The sequence below is a fragment of the Patagioenas fasciata genome, chromosome 32 (assembly GCF_037038585.1).
Source record: "Patagioenas fasciata isolate bPatFas1 chromosome 32, bPatFas1.hap1, whole genome shotgun sequence".
NCBI lineage: Eukaryota > Metazoa > Chordata > Aves > Columbiformes > Columbidae > Patagioenas > Patagioenas fasciata.
Window position 1 is genome coordinate 1,444,902 of NC_092551.1, and position 16,156 is coordinate 1,461,057.

The following is a 16,156-nucleotide window of genomic DNA, read 5'->3' on the forward strand; positions in this document are numbered from 1 at the left end:
GGGGACAATGGGAGGTCCTGGGACGTCACAATGGGCCCCAGTGACAAGGGGGGGTCCCCAGGATGTCACAATGGGCACTGAGGACAAAGAGGGGTCCCCTGAATGTCACAATGGGCCCTGGGGACAAGGGGGTGCAGAGGATGTCACAATGGGCCCTGGGACAATGGGGGGTCCCCTGAATGTCAAAATGGGCCCTGGGGACAAGGAGGGATTCCCAGGATGTCACAATGGGCCCTGGAGACAAGGGGGTGTCCCCAGGATGTCACAATGGGCCCTGCGGACAAGGGTGGTACCCACGGTGTCACAATGGTCACTGGGCACAAGGGGGGGGTCCCTATAGTGTCACAATGGGTCCTGGGGACAAGTGGGGTCCCCAGGATGTCACAAGGGCCCTGGGGACAATGTGGGGTCCTGGGATGTCACAATGGGCCCCAGTGACAAACGGGGGCCCCTGAATGTCACAATGGGCCCTGGGGACAATGGGGGTCCTGGGACGTCCCAATGGGCCCTGGGGACAAGGAGGGATCCCCAGGATGTCACAATGGGCCCTGGGGACAATAGCGGGTCCTGCGACGTCCCAATGGGCCCTGGGGACAAGCAGGGATCCCCAGGATGTCACAATGGGCCCTGGGGACAATGGCGGGTTCTGGGACGTCACAATGGGCCCTGGGGACAAGGGGGGGTCCACAGGATGTCACAATGGGCCCTGGGGAAAAAGAGGGGTCCCCTGAATGTCACAATGGGCCCTGGGGACAAGGGGGTGCTGAGGATGTCACAATGGGCCCTGGGGACAATGGGGGGTCCTGGGACGTCACAATGGGCCCTGAGGACAATGGTGGGTCCCCTGAATGTCACAATGGGCCATGGGGACAAAGGGGGGTCCGCAGGATGTCACAATGGGCACTAGGGATAAAGGGGGGGTCCCCATGGTGTCACAATGGGCCCAAGTGACAAGGAGGGTCCCCACGGTGCCAGGATGGGTCCTGGGGACAAGGGCGTCCCCCAGATGTCACAATAAGCCCTGGGGACAAAGTGGGGTCCTGGGATGTCACAATGGGCCCTGGGGACAATGGGAGTCCCCAAGGTGTCAGAACGAGCCCTGGGGACAAAGTGGAATCCTGGAATGTCACAATGGTCCCCAGTGACAAAATGGTTCCCCATGGTGCCACAATGGGCCCTGGGGACAAAAGGGGTCCCCAGGATTTCACAATAGCACTGGGGACAAAGGGGGGTCCTGGGATGTCACAATGGGCCCTGGGGACAAAGGGGGTATCCCCATGGTGCCACAACGGGCCCTGGGAGCAAGGGGGTGGCCAGGATGTCACAATGGGTCCTGGGGAAAATGGGGGGTGCCCAGGATGTCACAATGGACCCTGAGGACAAGCGGGGGTCTCCATGGTGTCACAATGGGCCCCAGTGACAAAGGGGCTCCCCGGAATGTCACAGTATGTCCTGGGGACAATGGGGGGTGCTGGGAGGTCACAATGGGCCCTGGGGACAACGAGGGATCCCCAGGATGTCACAATGGGCCCTGGGGACAAAGAGGGGTCCCCTGAATGTCACAATGGGCCCTGGGGACAAGGGGGTGCAGAGGATGTCACAATGGGCCCTGGAGACAATGTGGGGTCCTGGGATGTCACAATGGGCCCCAGTGACAAAGGGGGTCCCCTGAATGTCACAATGGGTCCTGGGGACAAGGAGGGATCCCCAGGATGTCACAATGGGCCCTGGGGACAATGGGGGGTCCTGGGACGTCACAATGGGCCCTGGGGACAAGAAGGGGTCCCCTGAATGTCACAATGGGCCCTGGGGACAAGGGGGTGCAGTGGATGTCACATTGGGCCCTGGGGACAATGGGGGGTCCTGGAATGTCACAATGGGCCCTGGGGACAAAGGGGATGTCCACATGGTGCCACAATGGGCCCTGGGAGCAAGGGGGTCCCCAGGATGTCACAATGGGTCCTGGGGACAATGGGAGGTGCCCAAGATGTCACAATGGACCCTGAGGACAAGCAGGGGTCTCCATGGTGTCACAATGGGTCCCCAGTGACAAGAGGGGGTCCCCATGGTGTCACAATGGGCCCTGGGGACAAACGTGGTTCCCCTCAATATCAAAATGGGTCCTGGGGACAAAGTGGGCTCCTCGGATATCACAATGGACACTGGGGACAACGGGAGGTCCTGGGACGTCACAATGGGCCCTGGGGACAAAGTTGGTCCCCACGATGTCTCAATGAGCCCCAGTGACAAAGGGGGGTCCCCAGGATGTCACAATGGGCCGTGGGGACAACGAGGGGTCCTGGGACATCACAATGGGTCCTGGGGACAAGGGGGTGTCCCCTGAATGTCACAATGGGCCCTGGGGACAATGTGGGGTCCTGGGATGTCACAATGGGCCCCAGTGCCAAAGGGGGTCCCCTGAATGTCACAATGGGCTCTAGGGACAATGGGGGGTCCTGGGAAGTCACAATGGGCCCTGGGGACACGGGGGGTGTCCCCTGAATGTCACAATGGGCCCTGGGGAGAAAGGGGGTCCCCAGGATGTCAAAATGGGCCTTGGGGACAAAGTGGGGTTCTTGGATATCACAATGTGACACAGTGCAAAGGGGGTCCCCATGGTGCCACAATGAGCCCTGGGGACAAAGGGAGGTCCCTAGGATGTCACAATGGGCCCTTGGGACAATGGGGTTCCTGGGATGTCACAACGGGTCCCCAGTGACAAAGGGGGTCCCCAGGATGTCTCAATGGGCCCTGAGGACAATGGGAGGTCCCCATGGTGTCACAAAGGGTCCCCAGTGACAAGGGAGGTCCCCACGGTGCCAGGATGGGTCCTGCGGACAAGGAGGTCCCCAGGATGTCACAATGGGCCCTGGGGACAAAGGGGTCCCCAGGATGTCACAATGGGCCCTGGGGACAAAGAGACTCCCCAGGATGTCACAATGGGACCTGGGGACAAGGGGGTCCCCAGGAACTCACAATGGGCTCTGGGGACAATGGAGGTTCCCCAGGATGTTCACAATAGGCCCTGAGGACAAGGGGTGGTCCCCATGGTGTCACAATGGGTCCCCAGTGACAAGGGGGTCCCAGGGTGTCACAATGGGCCCTGGTAACAACGGGGGGTCCTGGGATGTAACAATAGGCCCTAGGGACAAAGGGGGTCCCCACGGTGTTACAATGGTCCCGGGTGACAAAGTGGGATGCCCTGGATGTCACAATGGGCCCTGAGGCAAGAAGGGGTCTCCATGGTGTCACAATGGGTCCCCAGTGACAAGGAGGGTCCTCATGGTGTCACGATGGGTCCTGGGGACAAGGGGGTCCCCAGGATGTAAGAATGAACCCTGGGGACAATGGGGGGTCCTGGGACGTTACAATGGGTCCTGGGGACAAAGGGTGTCTCCAGGATGTCACAATGGGCTCTGGGGACAATGCAGGGTCCTGGGACGTCACAATGGGTCCTTAGGACAAAGAGGGGTCCCCAGGATGTCACAATGGGCCCTGGGGACAATGTGGGGTCCTGGGATGTCACAATGGGCCCCAGTGACAAAGGGGGTGCCCTGAATGTCACAATGGGCCCTGGGGACAATGGGGGGGTCTTGGGACGTCACAATGGGCCCTGGGGACAAGGAGGGATCCCCAGGATGTCACAATGGGCCCTGGGGACAATGGGGGGTCCTGGGACGTCACAATGGGCCCTGGGGACAAGAGGGGGTCCCCAGGATGTCACAATGGGCCCTGGGGACAAGGGGGTGCAGAGGATGTCACAATAGGCCCTGGGGACAATGGGGCGTCCTGGGACGTCACAATGGGCCCTGGGGACAAGGAGGGATCCCCAGGATGTCACAATGGGCCATGGGGACAATGGGGGGTCCCGGGACATGACAATGGGCCCGGGGAACAAGGGGGTTCCCCAGGATGTCACAATGGGCCCTGGGAACAATGGTGGGTCCCCTGAATGTCAAAATGGGGCCTGGGGACAAAGGGGGGTCCGCAGGATGTCACAATGGGCACTGGGGACAAAGGGGAGCTCCCCATGGTGTCACAATGGGTCCCCAGTGACAAGGAGGGTTCCCCATGGTGTCACAATAGGCCCTGGGGACAAAGTGGGGTCCTAGAATGTCACAATGAGCCCTGGGGACAAAGGGGGGTCCTGGGATGTCACAATGGGCCCTGGGGACAAGAGGGGATTCCTAGGATGTCACAATGGGCCCTGGGGACTAATGTGGTCCCCACGGTGTCACAATATGTCCTGGAGACAAAGAGGGGTCCCCAGGATGTCACAATGGGCCCTTGGGACAATGGGTCCCCAGTGACAAAGGGGGTCCCCAGGATGTCTCAATGGGCCCTGAGGACAATGGGAGGTCCCCATGGTGTCACAAAGGGTCCCCAGTGACAAGGGAGGTCCCCATGGTGCCACGATGGGTCCTGGGGACAAGGAGGTCCCCAGGATGCCACAATGGGCCCTGGGGACAAATGGGGGTCCTGGGACGTCACAATGGGCCCTGGGAACAAAGAGGCTCCCCAGGATGTCACAATGGGACCTGGGGACAAGGGGGTCCCCAGGACTCACAGTGGGCTCTGGGGACAATGGACGTTCCCCAGGATGTTCACAATAGGCCCTGAGGACAAGGGGTGGTCCCCATGGTGTCACAATGGGTCCCCAGTGACAAGGGGGGTCCCCAAGTGTCACAATGGGCCCTGGGGACAATGGGGGTCCCGGGACGGAATAATAGGCCCTGGGGACAAAGGGGGGGTCCCACAGTGTCACAATGGGCCCTGGGGACAAAGGGGGTCCCCACGGTGTTACAATGGTCCAGGGGGAAAAAGGGGGATGCCCAGGATGTCACAATGGGCCCTGAGGACAAGGGGGGCTCCCCAGAGTGTCGGAATGGGTCCCCAGTGACAAGGAGGGTCCCCATGGTGTCACGATGGGTCCTGGGGACAAGGGGGTCCCCAGGATGTAACAATGGACCCTGGGGACAATGGGGGGTCCTGGGACGTCACAATGGGCCCCAGTGACAAAGGGGGTCCCCAGGATGTCACAATGGGCCCTGGGGACAATCTGGGGTCCTGGGACGTCACAATGGGCCCTGGGGACAAGGAGGGATCCCCAGGATGTCACAATGGGCCCTGGGGACAATGTGGGGTCCTGGGACGTCACAATGGGCCCCAGTGACAAAGGGGGTCCCCAGGATGTCACAATGGGCCCTGGGGACAATCTGGGGTCCTGGGACGTCACAATGGGCCCTGGGGACAAGGAGGGATCCCCAGGACGTCACAATGGGCCCTGGGGACAAGAGGGGGTCCCCAGGATGTCACAATGGGCCCTGGGGACAAAGAGGGGTCCCCTGAATGTCACAATGGGCCCTGGGGACAAGGGGGTGCCGAGGATGTCACAATGGGCCCTGGGGACAAGGGGGGGTCCCCAGGATGTCACAATGGGCCCTGGGGACAAAGAGGGGTCTCTAAAGTGTCACAATGGGCCCTGGGGACACAGAGGGGCCCTAGGACGTCACAATCAGCCCTGGGGACAAGGGGGTGGTCCCCTGAAAGTCACAATGAGCCCTGGAAACAGAGGGGGTCCCCAGGACGTCACAATGGGCCCTATGAACAATGGGGGTCCCTTGAAGGTCACAATGGGCCCTGGGGACAATGGTGGGTGTCCTGAATGTCAAAATGGGCCCTGGGGACAAAGGGGGGGTCCGCAGGATGTCACAATGGGCACTGGGGACAAAGGGGGAGTCCCCATGGTGTCACAATGGGCCCAAGTGAGAAGGAGGGCACCCACGGTGCCACGATGGGTCCTGGGGACAAGGGGGTCCCCCAGATGTCACAATGGGCTCTGGGGACATTGGGGTTGCCCAGGATGTCACAATGGGCCCTGGGGACAATGGTGGGTCCCCTGAATGTCAAAATGGGCCCTGGGGAGAAAGGGGGGTAGCAGGATGTCACAATGGGCCCTGGGGACAATGGTGGGTCCCCTGAATGTCAAAATGGGCCCTGGGGACAAAGGGGGGTAGCAGGATGTCACAATGGGTACTGGGGACAAAGGGGACATCCCCATGGTGTCACAATGGGCCCAAGTGACAAGGAGGGCCCCACGGTGCCACGATGGGTCCTGGGGACAAGGGGGTACCCCAGATGTCACAATGGGCCCTGGGCACAAAGGGGGTCCCCAAGGTGTCAGAACGAGCCCTGGGGACAAAGTGGAATCCTGGGATGTCACAATGGCCCCCAGTGACAAAGGGGTTCCCCATGGTGCCACAATGGGCCCTGGGCACAAAGGGGGTCCCCAGGATTTCACAATAGCACTGGGGACAAAGGGGGGTCACGGGATGTCACAATGGGCCCTGGGGACAAGGGAGGTCCCCATGGTGTCACAATAAGCCCTGGGGACAAAGTGGGGTCCTGGGATGTCACAATGGGCCTCAGTGACAAAGGGGGTCCCCATGGTGCCACAATGGGCCGTGGGGACAAAAGGGGTCCGCAGGATGTCACAATGGGCCCTGGGGACCAGGGGGGTCCTGCGATGTCACAATGGGCCCTGGGGACAAAGGGGGTCCCCTGGATGTCACAATGGGCTCTGGGGACAAGGGTGGTACCCACGGTGTCACAATGGGCCCTGGGAACAAGGCGGGGTGCCCATAGTGTCACAATGGGTCCTGGGGACAAGTGGGGTCCCCAGGATGTCACAATGGGCCCTGAGGACAATGTGGGGTCCTGGGATGTCACAATGGGCCCCAGTGACAAAGGGGGTGCCCTGAATGTCACAATGGGTCCTGAAGACAATGGGGGGTCCTGGGACGTCACAATGGGCCCTGGGGACAAGGAGGGATCCCCAGGATGTCACAATGGGCCCTGGGGACAAGGGGGGGTCCCCAGGATGTCACAATGTGCCCTGGGTACAAAGAGGCGTCCCCTGAATGTCGCAATGGGCCCTGGGGACAAGGGGGGGTCCTGGGACGTCACAATGGGCCCCAGTGATAAGGGGGCATCCCCAGGATGTCATAATGGGCCCTGGGGACCAGGGGGGTCCTTCGATGTCACAATGGGCCCTGGGGACAAAGGGGGTCCCCTGGATGTCACAATGGGCCCTGGGGACAAAGGGGGGTCCTGGGATGTCTCAATGAGCCCTGCGGACAAGGGTGGTACCCACGGTGTCACAATGGGCCCTGGGAACAAGGGGGGGACCCCATAGTGTCACAATGGGTCCTGGGGACAAGTGGGGTCCCCACGATGTCACAATGTGTCCTGGGGACAATGTGGGGTCCTGGGATGTCACAATGGGCCCCAGTGACAAAGGGGCCCCCTGAATGTCACAATGGGTCCTGGGGAAAATGGGGGGTCCTGGGACGTCACAATGGGCCCTGGGGACAAGGAGGCATCCCCAGGATGTCACAATGGGCCCTGGGGACAAAGAGGCGTCCCCGGAATGTCACAATGGGCCCTGGGGACAAAGAGGAGTCCCCTGAATGTCACAATGGGCCCTGGGGACAATGGGGGATCCTGGGACGTCACAATGGGCCCCAGTGACAAGGGGGGGTCCCCAGGATGTCACAATGTGCCCTGGGGACAAAGAGGCGTCCCCGGAATGTCACAATGGGCCCTGGGGACAAGGGGGTGCCCTGAATGTCACAATGGGCCCTGGGGACAATGGGGGGTCCTAAGACGTCACAATGGGCCCTGGGGACAAGGAGGGATCCTGGGACGTCACAATGGGCACCAGTGACAAGGGGGGGTCCCCAGGATGTCACAATGGGCCCTGGGGACAAAGAGGGGTCCCCAGGATGTCAAAATGGGCCCTGGGGACAATGGGGGGTCCTAAGACGTCACAATGAACCCTGGGGACAACGGGGGGTCCTGGGACGTCACAATGGGCCCCAGTGACAAGGGGCGGTCCCCAGGATGTCACAATGGGCCCTGGGGACAAAGAGGAGTCCCCTGAATGTCACAATGGGCCCTGGGGACAATGGGGGTCCCCAGGATGTCACAATGGGCCCTGGGGACAATAGGAGGTTCTGGGATGTCACAATGGGCCCTTGGGGTTTAGAAGTCAGGTCTAAGAGTGCAGCGTTTGGGGTGCAGGGGCTTGGGGGGAAATTTAAGGTTGCAGAGTGTGGGGTTCACAGGAATGGGGCACAGGATTTGGGGGTGCGGGGTTTCAGGGTTCAGGATTTGGAGGTGTGGAGTTTTGGGGTGCAGGGGTTGGGAGTGCAGGGTGGTGGGGATGAGAGATTTGGGGTGCAGGATTTGGGGGTGCAGAGTCTTGGGAGGCAAGGATCCGGGTCTTCAGGATTTGGGGGTTCAGTGTTTAGGACAGCACAATCTTGGGGTGCAGGGGTTTGCAGTGAAAGGTTTGGTAGGCAGGATTTGGGGTGCAGGATTCTGGGGTGCTGGGTTTGGGGTACAGGATTTGGTGTTGCAGGGATGGGGTTGAAGGGCTTGGGTTGCCAGGCCTTTGAGGTGCAGGATTTGGAGGTGCAGGGTTTGGGAGGGAATTCTTTGGGGTGCAGGGTTTGGGGGCAGGTTTAGGGGTGGAGGGTATAGGACGGAAAGATTTGGGAATGCAGGGTTTGGGGTGCAGGTTTCGGGGTTCAGGAAGGTAGGGAGGGCAGGATTAGGGGGTGCAAGGTTTCAGTTGTAGGGTTTAGGGGTGCAGAGTTTGGTGGGCCGAATTTGGGGGTGCAGGATCTGGGGTGCAGGGTTTGGGAAGACAGGATCGGGGGTGGAGGATTTGGGGGTGCAGGATTGAGGGGCAGGGTTTTGGTGCAGGGCTTGGGGTCAGGATCTGGGGTGCAGGTTTGGGAAGAGTATTTTGGGGTGCAGGATTTTGGGTGCCGTGTCTGCGGGGCAGGTTTGGGGTGATCACTGCTGATCCGCACACACTCTCTCTCTCTGTCCCCATTGTCCCCAATGCCCCCTTACCTGTCTCACCTCCCTCTCCAGCTCCGCTCCCACCCCCCCAATCCCCCTCAGCGGGGCCAGCCCGGGGTGCAGCTCCTGCAACGGCTCCTCCTCTGCATTCATTAACAATTAACACCCTCAGCAGCGCTAATTAACACCCCCCCCACCCCCCTGTATCCCCGCTGCCCCCTAATTACCCCCTAATTCGCGCTAATCACCCCTAATTCCCCCTCATTACTCACCCAGCAGCCCCTCGATGTCCGCAACCGCCATCTTGCCCCGCCGGGAGGGCCACAAACCACCTCAAAATTGACCCAAAATAGCGCTTTTTCAACCCAAAACCCTGCCGCTGAGGCTCCCCGAGCTGTGTCCCCAAAGCCCCCGCTGTTGTCACCTCGGGAAAAGCGCGAAAAAAGCGGCCCCGGGGGTCCCCGCGCTTCGCTTCGCGCTCTGAGGGAAAGCGCGGGAAAACGAGCGGAGACGGAAAGAGCCGAGCGGAGCCGAATGGGCCCGAGCGGAGCCGAATGGGCCCGAGCGGAGCCGAACGGCGCCCGAGCGGAGCCGAATGGGCCCGAGCGGAGCCGAGCGGCGCCCGAGCGGAGCCGAGCGGCGCCCGAGTCCCAGCCGGGGCCGAACGCACCCGAAGGGACCCGAAGTCTTCCCGAAGGGGTCCGAGTGGAGCCGAACGCACCCGAAGGGACCCGAACCCACCCGAGTGGACCCGAACCCACCCGAAGGGACCCGAACCCACCCGAAGGAGCCCGAACCCACCCGAGTGGACCCGCACCCACCCGAAGGGGCCCGAAGTCTCCCCGAAGGGACCCGAACCCACCCGAAAGTGCCCCAAAAGGCGCCAAACTCCCAAATCCCCCCCTTTTTACCCCAAAACCCGTGTTCCGCTCCCCCCCCGGCCCCTCCTCTTCCTCCCCCCCCAACTTTCTCCCCCTTTTCCCGCCTCACGATCGTTTCCCGCCGCGGCGGCGGCTGCGAGCGAGGCCACGCCCCCTTCCTCAGGCGGCGGCCAATGGGAAGGGGGGGGGGGGGGTGCGTGGCCACGCCCACTGTGCGTGGCGTGCGCGGAGGCGGCTCCGAGAGGAGCCGAAGATACACGAAGGGAGCCGAAGGGACCCGAGGGGACCCGAACGCACCCGAAGGGACCCGAACGCACCCGAAGGGACCCGAGTGGGGCCCGAACGCACCCGAGGGGACCCGAAGGCACCCGAGGGGACCCGAACGCACCCGAAGGAACCCGAGGGGACCCGAACACACCCGAAGGAACCCGAAGGGACCCAAGTGGGGCCCGAACTCACCCGAAGGGACCCGAGGGGACCCGAACGCACTTAGGGGGCTCCATGAGTCACTTATGGGTCACTATGGGGCACTCCTGGGTCCCTAAGGGGGAAATTATGGGGGTCTATGGGGAGTTCAGGAGGGACCCAGGAGTACCCCAAGGGACCCAGGAGTACCCCAAAGGACCCAGGAGTTCAGGAGGGACCCAGGAGTGCCCCAAAGGACCCAGGAGTGCCCCAAAGGACCCAGGAGTACCCAAATGTGTTGTGTTTTGTTTTTTCTCTCTTGTTTATGTCCTCTTTTACCTGAAATGGGACAATGGGGGCAATGGGGGGCAATGGGAGTCAATGGGGACAATGGGGATCAATGGGGGGCAATGGGGATCAATGGGGGGCAATGGGGATCAATGGGGATCAATGGGGGGCAATGGGGGGCAATGGGGATCAATGAGTCAACGGGGTCAATGGGGGTCAATGGGAGTCAATGGGAGTCAATGGGGTCAATGGGTCAATGGGATCAATGGGGGTCAATGGGGTCAATGGGAGTCAATGGGAGTCAATGGGAGTCAATGGGTCAATGGGATCAATGGGGGTCAATGGGGTCAATGGGGATCAATGGGTCAATGGGGGTCAATGGGAGTCAGCGGGGTCAATGGGGTCAATGGGATCAATGGGGGTCAATAGGGTCAATGGGGTCAATGGGGATCAATGGGTCAATGGGAGTCAATGGGGTCAATGGGGGTCAATGGGTCAATGGGGTCAATGGGTCAATGGGGGTCAATGGGGTCAATGGGATGAATGGGGGTCAATGGGGTCAATGGGGATCAATGGGTCAATGGGGGTCAATGGGGGTCAATGGGGCAATGGGGTCAATGGGGCAATGGGAGTCAATGGGGTCAATGGGTCAATGGGGATCAATGGGTCAATGGGAGTCAATGGGGTCAATGGGGGTCAATGGGGTCAATGGGGATCAATGGGTCAATGGGGTCAATGGGTCAATGGGAGTCAATGGGGTCAATGGGTCAATGGGATCAATGGGGGTCAATGGGGTCAATGGGTGTCAATGGGGGTCAATGGGGATCAATGGGGGGCAATGGGGGGCAATGAGTCAACGGGGTCAATGGGGGTCAATGGGAGTCAATGGGTCAATGGGGTCAATGGGATCAATGGGGTCAATGGGAGTCAATGGGGGTCAATGGGGGTCAATGGGTCAATGGGATCAATGGGGGTCAATGGGGTCAATGGGGATCAATGGGTCAATGGGGGTCAATGGGAGTCAGCGGGGTCAATGGGGTCAATGGGGATCAATGGGGTCAATGGGATCAATGGGGGTCAATGGGGCAATGGGGTCAATGGGGTCAATGGGTCAATGGGGATCAATGGGTCAATGGGAGTCAATGGGGTCAATGGGGGTCAATGGGGTCAATGGGGATCAATGGGGTCAATGGGGATCAATGGGTCAATGGGGATCAATGGGTCAATGGGAGTCAATGGGGTCAATGGGATCAATGGGGGTCAATGGGGATCAATGGGGCAATGGGGATCAATGGGGCAATGGGGGTCAATGGGGCAATGGGGGTCAATGGGGCAATGGGGTCAATGGGGCAATGGGAGTCAATGGGGTCAATGGGTCAATGGGGATCAATGGGTCAATGGGAGTCAATGGGGTCAATGGGGGTCAATGGGGTCAATGGGGATCAATGGGAGTCAATGGGGTCAATGGGTCAATGGGATCAATGGGGGTCAATGGGGTCAATGGGGGTCAATGGGGGTCAATGGGGTCAATGGGGATCAATGGGTCAATGGGGTCAATGGGTCAATGGGGATCAATGGGGGGCAATGGGGTCAATGGGGGTCAATGGGGATCAATGGGTCAATGGGGTCAATGGGGATCAATGGGGATCAATGGGGGTCAATGGGGTCAATGGGGATCAATGGGGATCAATGGGGGTCAATGGGGTCAATGGGTCCCAGGGTCACATTCCCGCTGTCCCTGTCCCCGCTGTCCCAGGTTGTCCCAGGGCTCAGTGCTCACTCCTCATTGGTTCCTGGCCTTTTGCATTCATTAATATTCGGTTAATTATTCATTAAGGTTTTCTTGCCATAGTTGAGCCCAGCAGGAACCCCCGGGGTCCTAAAACCCTCCCTCTCTATGGGTCCCTATGGAGCTCTATGGGGCTCCTTGGATCTCTATGGGGTCCTATGGGTCTCTATAGGTCCCTATGGGGTTCCATGGGGCTCTGTGGTTTCCTATGGGCCCCTATGGGTCCCTATGGGTCCCTATGGGTCCCTATGGGTCCCTATGGGTCTCTATGGGGCTCCTTGGGTGTCTGTGGGTCCCTATGGGGCTCTTTGGGGCTCTATGGGTCCCTATGGGGCTCCTTGATGCTCTATGGGTCTCTATGGAACCCCCAGGGTCCTAAAACCCTCCCTCTCTATGGGTCCCTATGGGTCTCTATGGGTCCCTATGGAGCTCTATGGGGTTCCATGGGGCTCTGTGGCTCCCTATGGGTCCCTATGGGTCTCTATGGGGTTCCATGGGGCTCTGTGGCTCCCTATGGGCCTCTATGGGTCCCTATGGGGTCCTATGGAGCTCTATGGGTCTCTATGGGTCCCTATGGGTCTCTACAGGCTCTACGGTCCCTATGGGTCTCTAGGATCGCTATGGGGTTCCTTGGGTCCCTATGGGTCTCTGTGGGTCCCAATGGGGCTCTGTGGGTCCCTATGGAACCCCCGGGGTCCTAAAACCCTCCCTCTCTATGGGTCCCTGTGGGTCTCTATGGGTCCCTATGGAGCTCTATGGGTCCCTATGGGGTTCCATGGGGCTCTGTGGTTTCCTATGGGCCTCTATGGGGCTCTATGGGTCCCTATGGGTGTCTATGGGTCCTTATGGGGCTCCTTGATGCTCTATGGGTCTCTATGGAACCCCCAGGGTCCTAAAACCCTCCCTCTCTATGGGTCCCTTTGGGTCTCTATGGGTCCCTATGGGTCTCTATGGGTCCCTATGGGTCTCTACAGGCTCTACGGTCCGTATGGGTCTCTATGGGGTTCCATGGGGCTCTGTGGCTCCCTATGGGCCTCTATGGTCTCTATGGGTCCCTATGGGGTCCTATGGAGGTGGGTGCTTTTTTCCAACCAAAGTGATTAATGAGTTTTTAGGGTTTATCCCAAATGATGGGAACCCCCGGTTCCTTCCTTCCCTCCTTCCTTCCTTCCTTCCTTCCCTCCTTCCTTCCTTCCCTCCTTCCTTCCCTCCTTCCTTCCTTCCTTCCCTCCTTCCTTCCTTCCCTCCTTCCTTCCTTCCCTCCTTCCTTCCTTCCCTCCTTCCTTCCTTCCCTCCTTCCTTCCTTACTTCCCTCCTTCCTTCCCTCCTTCCTTCCTTCCCTCCTTCCTTCCTTCCCTCCTTCCTTCCTTCCCTCCTTCCTTCCCTCCTTCCCTCCTTCCTTCCCTCCTTCCCTCCTTCCTTCCCTCCTTCCTTCCCTCCTTCCCTCCTTCCTTCCCTCCTTCCTTCCCTCCTTCCTTCCTTCCCTCCCTCCCTCCCTCCTTCCTTCCTTCCCTCCTTCCTTCCCTCCTTCCTTCCCTCCTTCCTTCCCTCCTTCCCTCCTTCCTTCCTTCCCTCCTTCCTTCCCTCCTTCCTTCCCTCCTTCCTTCCTTCCCTCCCTCCTTCCTTCCCTCCCTCCTTCCTTCCCTCCCTCCTTCCTTCCCTCCCTCCTTCCCTCCTTCCTTCCTTCCTTCCCTCCTTCCTTCCCTCCTTCCTTCCCTCCCTCCTTCCTTCCCTCCCTCCTTCCTTCCCTCCCTCCTTCCTTCCCTCCCTCCTTCCTTCCCTCCCTCCTTCCTTCCCTCCCTCCTTCCTTCCCTCCCTCCTTCCTTCCTTCCCTCCTTCCTTCCTTCCCTCCTTCCTTCCTTCCCTCCTTCCTTCCTTCCCTCCTTCCTTCCTTCCCTCCTTCCTTCCTTCCCTCCTTCCTTCCTTCCCTCCTTCCTTCCCTCCTTCCCTCCTTCCTTCCCTCCTTCCTTCCCTCCTTCCTTCCTTCCCTCCCTCCCTCCTTCCTTCCTTCCCTCCTTCCTTCCTTCCCTCCTTCCTTCCCTCCTTCCTTCCCTCCTTCCTTCCTTCCTTCCCTCCTTCCTTCCCTCCTTCCTTCCCTCCTTCCTTCCCTCCTTCCTTCCCTCCTTCCTTCCCTCCTTCCTTCCCTCCTTCCTTCCTTCCCTCCCTCCTTCCTTCCTTCCCTCCCTCCTTCCTTCCCTCCCTCCTTCCTTCCCTCCCTCCTTCCTTCCCTCCCTCCTTCCTTCCCTCCTTCCTTCCTTCCCTCCTTCCTTCCTTCCTTCCCTCCTTCCTTCCCTCCTTCCTTCCTTCCCTCCTTCCTTCCCTCCCTCCTTCCTTCCCTCCTTCCTTCCCTCCTTCCTTCCTTCCCTCCTTCCTTCCTTCCCTCCTTCCTTCCTTCCCTCCTTCCTTCCTTCCTTCCTTTTTGGAGCTCACCACCTCTTTTGGATGAAGCTGGAGCGGCGCGTGGCTCCAGGCCTTTCATTGAAGCTCCAGCAGCTGCGGATGGGCCTGGGATGCTGGGCAGGAAGATGATGAAGATGATGAAGATGATGAAGATGACAAAGATGACGAAGATGATGAAGATGACGAGCGCATCCCCACGCGGGAAGACATCAAGAAGCTGATGGAAAGCAAGAAGAAGCAGCAGTCGCTCCAGGAGAGCTTTGGATGGCCCAGACCACCCCTTGTGCTTCGGATGCCCACACCACCCCTTGTGTTTTGGATACCCCAGACCACCCCTTGTGCTTTGGATGCCCACACCATCCCTTGTGTTTTGGATACCCCAGACCACCCCTTGTGTTTTGGATACCCCAGACCACCCCTTTGGGGAAGACCCTCCGTATGCTGAGGTGTTGCGTCTCCTTCCTCTTCATCCTCTAAAAGGTGTTTGGTGAAGAGCAGAGATGGAAGCGGGGGTTCCCATCATTTGGGATAAACCCTAAGAACTCATTTTGGTTGGAAAAGACCCTCGAGGTCATGGAGGCCAAGCATAACCTACCCCTGGCACTGACCCATATCCCTGAGGACGTTGTTTTGTGACACCATGGGGACCCCGCCTTGTCCTCAGGGCCCATTGTGACATCCTGGACACCCCCCATTGTCCCCAGAGCCCATTGTGACATCCTGGGGACCCCCTTTGTCCCCAGGGCCCATTGGACGTCCCATGACTCCCCCTTGTCCCCAGGGCCCATTGTGACATCCCAGTACCCCCCATTGTCCCCAGAGCCCATTGTGACATCCTAGGGACCCCCTTTGTCCCCAGGGCCCATTTTCGCACCATGGGGACCCCCTTTCTTACTGGGTCCCATTGTGACATTCCAGGACCTTACTTTGTCCCCAGGGCCCATTTTGGCACCATGGGGGATCCCTTTGTCACTGGGGCCCATTCTGACATTCAGGGCACCCCTCTCTGTCCCCAGGGCCCATTGTGACATGCTGGGGACTCCCATTGTCCCCAGGTCCCATTGTGACACCGTGGGGACCCCCTTTGTCCCTGTCGAGGGTTAAGATTCCTAACCCCAGACCATAACGCTAATCCTAATCCTAAACCTAAGCCTAATTCCTAACCCTAAACCCAATCCTAACCCAATCACTTAACCCTAACCCAATCTCTTAACCCTTATCCCAATCCCTTAACCCTAACCCAAACTCCTAACTCTAAGCCTAAGCCCAAGCCAGACGCCTAAGCCCAAGCCAGACGCCTAAGCCCAAGCCAGACGCCTAAGCCCAACCCTAACCCAAACTCCTAGCCTTAAGACTAACCCTAAATCCTAACTCAAACTCCTAACCCTAAGTCTAAGCCTAAACCAAACTCCTAAGCTTAAGACTAAGCCTAACCCAAACTCCTAAGCCTAACCCTAACCCAAACTCCAAAACCTAAGCCTAACCCTAACCCAAACTCCTAACCCTATGCCAACCTTAACCA

General features: G+C 59.5%; 1 long non-coding RNA gene across 2 annotated transcripts; it reads right to left on the minus strand.

Annotated features, from left to right (window-relative positions):
• Positions 1–8,690: 8,690 nt before the first annotated feature.
• On the minus strand, positions 8,691–10,397 carry LOC139825995 (uncharacterized). 2 transcript variants are annotated; one of them, XR_011736122.1, is made up of 3 exons: positions 10,212–10,397; positions 9,144–9,203; positions 8,691–9,014 (listed from the first exon to the last, which is right to left on the minus strand). It is a non-coding gene; the product is annotated as an uncharacterized lncRNA (long non-coding RNA). The 2 variants fall into 2 exon arrangements; XR_011736121.1 differs by lacking the exon at positions 10,212–10,397 and adding an exon at positions 9,862–9,907.
• Between the last annotated feature and the right edge of the window lie 5,759 nt (positions 10,398–16,156).